This window comes from Delphinus delphis, chromosome 17 (genome assembly GCF_949987515.2).
Source record: "Delphinus delphis chromosome 17, mDelDel1.2, whole genome shotgun sequence".
NCBI lineage: Eukaryota > Metazoa > Chordata > Mammalia > Artiodactyla > Delphinidae > Delphinus > Delphinus delphis.
The window spans coordinates 8166636-8173294 of record NC_082699.1 but is presented as its reverse complement, the minus strand read 5'-3'; positions in this window follow the sequence as shown (position 1 = coordinate 8173294).

Genomic DNA, 6659 nt, shown 5'->3' with positions numbered 1-6659 from the left:
CATGTCAATAGCCATAGTTTTATGCTTGGTTCATAAACCAAAACTGAGCTGCTGGAATGTCAGGAACTTGAGTCACACTGGACAACCGGAAACACAGCCAGAACTGATTGCAAACGGGGAGCTGGAAAATCAGTTGAGGAGTTTCGCCCAGAACTTGCCTGCACCGTGTCCTCACCCAGGAGTCTCTTCCCTCCCACTCTGTGCTGGTCTGGCTGCTTCTCATCCTCAGACTGCAACACAAATGTCACCTTGTTGGAAAGCCCCTCCCTGACCACCCACCTGAGCCAGGTCACCCATCAATGCGCTCTCAGTGCCTCACTTCCTTCACAGAGCTGATCACAAAGAATAATTATATGCTGACCGGTATGTTCATATGTTTACCACCTGCCTCCTCAGGTTACCAGAGGCTCTACAACAGCCTGTGGGGTTCACCCTGGACACCCAATACGCGGCCCCCGGCACCCAGCACTCCAAGATAGTGAATGTTTGTTGAAAGAGCAAATGAGTTCCCTTTATGAAATTGAAATTTCACTACCTGTTATTTACCATTAAGCAGTTGGTTTGCTATCAAGTTTAGAAGAGATAATCACTAGTATCAAAATATTAAGTGTTTAACGTACACTCGTGTTCCTAGTAGCAATGTTCGCAATAGCCAAAAGATGGAAGCAACCCAAGTGTCCGTCGACAGATGACAAGTATGGTCTACACGTACAGTGGAAAATTATTCAACCATGAAAGGGAACGACATGTTGGCACAGGCTGCACCATGAAGGAATCTTAAAGACAGTATGTTAAGTGAAATAATCCAATCACAAAAGGACAAAGACCGTGTAATTCTACTTAATATGAGGCACCTGGAGTAGCCACATTCATAGAGACGGAAAGTAAAACGGTGGTTACCAGGGGCTGGGGGCAGGGAGGGATGAGGATTTAATGTTTAACTGGTACAGAGTTACACTTGGGAAAGGTGAAAAAGTTCTGGAGATGGATGGTAATTATGGTTACACAAAAAACTACATGGTTGCATGTAGTTAATGCCGGTAAATTGCACAGTTTAAAATGGTTACTCTTAGAGGAAAACATAGGCAGAACACTCTATGACATAAATCACAGCAAGATCCTTTCTGACCCACATCCTAGAGAAATGGAAATTAAAACAAAAATAAACAAATGGGATCTAATGAAACTTAACAGCTTTTGCACAGCAAAGGAAACCATAAACAAGACCAAAAGACAACCCTCAGAATGGGAGAAAACATTTGCAAACATAGCAACTGACAAAGGATTAATCTCCAAAATATACAAGCAGCTCATGCAGCTCAATATCAAAAAAACAAACAACCCAATCCAAAAATGGGCAGAAGACCTAAATAGACATTTCTCCAAAGAAGATATACAGATTGCCAACAAACACATGAAAGAATGCTCAACATCATTAATCATTAGGGAAATGCAAATCAATACTACAATGAGATATTATCTCACACCGGTCAGAATGGCCATCATCAAAAAATCTAGAAACAATAAATGCTGGAGAGGGTGTGGAGAAAAGGGAACATTCTTGTACTGCTGGTGGGAATGTAAATTCATACAGCCACTATGGAAAACAGTATGAAGGTTCCTTAAAAAACTACAACTAGAACTACCATACGACCCAGCAATCCCACTACTAGGCATATACCCTAAGAAAACCATAATTCAAAAAGAGTCATATACCAAAATGTTCATTGCAGCTCTATTTACAATAGCCAGGACATGGAAGCAACCTAAGTGTCCATCATCAGATGAATGGATAAAGAAGATGTGGCACATATATACAATGGAATATTACTCAGCCATAAAAAGAAATGAAATTGAGTTATTTGTAGTGAGGTGGATGGACCTAGAGTCTGTCATACAGAGTGAAGTAAGTCAGAAAGAGAAAACCAAATACCACATGCTAACACATATATATGGAATCTAAGAAAAAAAAAAAGTCATGAAGAACCTAGGGGTAAGACGGGAATAAAGACACAGACCTACTAGAGAACGGACTTGAGGATATGGGGAGGGGGAAGGGTGAGCTGTGACAAAGCGAGAGAGAGGCATGGACATATATACACCACCAAACGTAAAACAGATAGCTAGTGGGAAGCAGCCGCATAGCACAGGGAGATCAGCCCAGTGCTTTGTGACCACCTAGAGGGCTGGGATAGGGAGGGTGGGAGGGAGGGAGACGCAAGAGGGAAGAGATATGGGAACATATGTATATGTATAACTGATTCACTTTGTTATAAAGCAGAAACTAACACACCATTGTAAAGCAGTTATACTCCAATAAAGATGTTAAAAAATAAAATAAATAAATAAAAATAGAAATGGTTATGATGGTAAACTTTATGTTATGGGTATTATAAAAAATAAAGTTTTAAAAATATTTTTAAATATTAAGTGTTTATTGCTACTCAGATGCATGTTTTTGGTGTTATGGCAGTATAGGGCATATTTCGTATAAATGTTAAAAATACTGAAAATGTCGGCCCTCTATTAATGCAAGTTTTGTATTCTGGCTGTGATTCTGCTGGGGCTTTCATCCCCCGCCTTTTCTACCCGGAGAGGCCCAGTGTCAAGCTCAGTGTCGGACACACGGTGGGAGCTTAGAAATACTCATTGTACGGCTGCTGGAGGTCCGATAGGATGCAAGGGTGAACAGACAAGTGGGGAGACGAATAAAAGGATGTCCATGATAAAAGAAGTTGTTCAAAAGTATGTTATAGAAACTAGAATTCATATCCTAGATTTTGGTAGTTGTGACACCTATGTCCTCAAATCACTTCATTCCCTTTTCTAATGAAAGGTATATAAATGATAGATATTTTTAAATAATCAAATTTGAGGGGAATCTTAAATAAGAAAGGCGGAATTTGAAGTTGTATGACACTCTTTCTGAAAGAAGAGTTTCATTCCCAAAGATTCAAAAAAAATTATAATCCTCATTTTAACATTTACAAGTTAGCCTTTTTTTTTTTTTTTTTTTTTCAGTACGCGGGCCTTTCACCGCTGCGGCCTCTCCCGTTGCGGAGCACAGGCTCCGGACGCGCAGGCCCAGCGGCCATGGCTCACGGGCCCAGCTGCTCCGCGGCACGTGGGACCCTCCCGGACCGGGGCACAAACCCGCGCCCCCCGCATCGGCAGGCGGACTTCCAACCACTGCACCACCAGAGAAGCCCAGCCATTTTTTATCAGCCACATTTTACAGGAAAGATCATTGGAGCAGAGAGAGATAAGGACCCTGCTTAAGAGCACGTGACAAGAAAGTGACAGAGCCGGGGTACAAGCTAGAGCCCGTCTCGTGAACCAAAAGTTCTACCAGCTCTTCCTCTTAAAGAAAGAAAGATAGGAAGGAAGGGGGACGGGAGGGAGGGAGAAGGGACAGGAAAGGAAAGACCTTTTAGTTCAGCTTCTTAAAATTTAAAAGCCAAGTCATAATCAACTACCTGGTCTAATTTAATGCTCACATTTTAATACAAACACCTTAGAGTGGGGCTTCTGTGAACCCCAAGCCCACCTCCAGTCCAAGTCTGAGTCTTGCCAAACGAAGTCTCTCGTTTCCCAGGATGGTGGCCCCTACAGCTGCCCTGAGAGCCTGGCCAGGGATCCTACAACATCCAGCGCCTCGCTCACTCTTCCTGTAACAGGGGATAACTTCCCTTAAGACACTCCACAGTTTCCGGGGGGCTGCATTGTTCTCAAATTCCCATTTTGGAGTTCCAAAAGACCTCATTTCCTCTGGCCGTCCTTTCCCCTTCCCAGGCAAGCAGGGGAACAACGTAAGCCCTTCCATCCTCCTTTGCTCTGGTTCACCGGCTCCTGAGGGACCTTACGAAATACACTGAAAGTGGTTAATCACCGATATCCTCCGTGACGACGCTTTACCGCCACAGGAGCACAACCTCGGCATGCTGTGGAAGGAGCAGAGGCGGGGCGGGAATGAGGGGGAATCACAGAGGGAGGAGCCTTACGAAGAAAGTCCGAGAAAGTCCGTGATACTGGGTCTAGATGATACCAACCTACCCGCAAAAAATTTTATCAGGGGCACTCAATGGGGCTTCCCCGGCGGCGCAGTGGTTGAGAGTCCGCCTGCCGATGCAGGGGACACGGGTTCGTGCCCCGGTACGGGAAGATCCCACATGCCGCGGAGCGGCTGGGCCCGTGAGCCATGGCGGCTGAGCCTGCGCGTCCAGAGCCTGTGCTCCGCAACGGGAGAGGCCACAACAGTGAGAGGCCCGCGTACCGCAAAAAAAAAAAAAAAAGTGTCATTGAATTAGAATTTATTCTAATAAATGTTTTTATGATTGATGTCAAGTTAAACCAGTTTATACATAAAGACAATATTTATAAACAGTAATTTAAAAAAAAAGACAAGAATTTGAGGGAGGGGATGGTCTGTATTTACTAGTACTCTTCTCCTTGAGAAGTCATTTATCATCATTGCTGGGGTTTCTGCCTGGTCTTTATCCTTTAAACAAGTCTGAGGAGGGCTTCCTGTGCCTTAGGGAAATGATATCTGAGTTAGTCTGGGCAGACACCTGCATCTCCTAGAGATTACACTGAACAGACCTTCCTTTTTCCCCTCTCAGAATTCTGGCCAGCCCCTGACAATGCAGACCAGTTCTCAGTAATAGTAAGAGAGGTCGGACCCCGGGGCCGGTCACAGGGGCCCAGGCCATTGCACACCTATTCTTCAGGATCCAAGTGTCGGCAATCTCTCTCCCAGCGGTGAGGCTGAGAAATCGTAAAATTACTCTTGGGTGTCTTGCCCTTATTTGATCAGTTGACTTTGTAAAGAATAAAAAAACAAAACAAAAAACACAGACCTTCCGACTGGAAAATGCAAACAAAAGAAGGAAATGACGGAGACACTATGATTTTTGAGCTCTCAAGAAAAGTGCAGCTTCGGTGAAGAAGGAATTTCAGACTTTCCCCTCCCCCACCCACTTCATCATCCTAGTGAGGTCAGGGTAGGAAACGTGCTGATCTCCTCAAAAGAAAAGACTAAAGACCAAGAATTTCAGGGGTTTTGTTTGTTTGCTTGCTTTTTCGCTTGATACTATTTGCTTGCTAATTTTTTTAAAATATACATTTTCACAAAAAGCCGTATGTACCCCCATGTGCACTGCAGCATTATCTACAATAGCCAAGATATGGAAGCAAACTAAGTATTCATCAACAGATGAAAGGGTAAAAAGGATGTGGTATATATACAACGGAATATTATTCAGCCATTAAAAATGACATCTGGGGCTTCCCTGGTGGCGCAGTGGTTGAGAGTCCGCCTGCCGATGCAGGGGACATGGGTTTGTGCCCCGGTCCGGGAAGATCCCACATGCCGCGGAGCGGCTGGGCCCGTGAGCCATGGCCACTGAGCCTGCACGTCCGGAGCCTGTGCTCCGCAACGGGAGAGGCCACAACGGTGAGAGGCTCGCATACCACACACACAAAAAAATGACATCTCGACACTTGCGACTACATGGATGGACTTTGAGGGCATTATGTTGAGTGAAATAAGTCAGACAGAGAAAGACAAATACTGTATAATCTCACTTGTATGTGGAATCTTCAAATACACACCCAGGCTCATAGATACAAAGAACAGATAGTGGTTTCCAGAGGTGGGCGGTAGAGGCTGGGTGAAACAGGGAAAGGCAGCCAAAGGTACAAACTTCCAATTATAAAATAAATTAGTCATGGGGATATACGGTACAGCTAATGACTATAGTTAATAATATTGTACTGTATATTTGAAAGTTGCTAAGAGAGTGGCTCTTAAAAGACTTCATCACGAGAAAAAATATTGTGTAACTACATATGGTGACAGAGGTTAACTAGACTTATGGTGATCATTTTGCAATATATAAAAATATTGAATCATTACATTGTTCACCTGAAGCTAATATAATGTTTTATGTTGATTATACTTTAATAAAAAAAGAAAATAGGGCTTCCCTGGTGGCACAGTGGTTGAGAGTCCGCCTGCCGATGCGGGGGACACAGGTTCGTGCCCCGGTCTGGGAAGATCCCACGTGCCGCGGAGCGGCTGGGCCCGTGAGCCGTGGCCGCTGAGCCTGCGCGTCCGGAGCCTGTGCTCCGCAGCGGGAGAGGCCACAACGGTGAGAGATCCGCGTACCTCGCGGTTAAAAAAAAAAGAAAAGAAGCCATTGTTCAACTCTGAAAAAAATACGTATGTACATTTTCAAATAATACGCTCAGTGCTCACCTTTAACTTCCAGACTCCTTTTCCGACGAAGCACCTCTAAACTTAAAGCATTAGGTCCAATTACTAGTCTGCAAAAGTAGACTGTCTATTGTCTAAAACATCTGGAAATTCAGGGCAAGTTGTGTACTTATTGTACGTTTATCAGATGTATCCTGACTTTGGGGACCTCCTATATTTACCTCTCTTTTTCCAAAACCTCTGCTTCTTTTTTTGAAAACACTGTACTGGGTTCCTGCAGGAATCATTAACACAACTTCCCCAGAGAACAATCGTGGGTAGAATAAAGTCGCACTGAAAGTTTTACTCAGAGTTACACCTGTCTGGCAACAATGTTGATGAAGCAGCTCCCAAGATGACATAAGAGGGAGCGATGGTCAGAGAATCGGTAAAACTTCTTAACCAA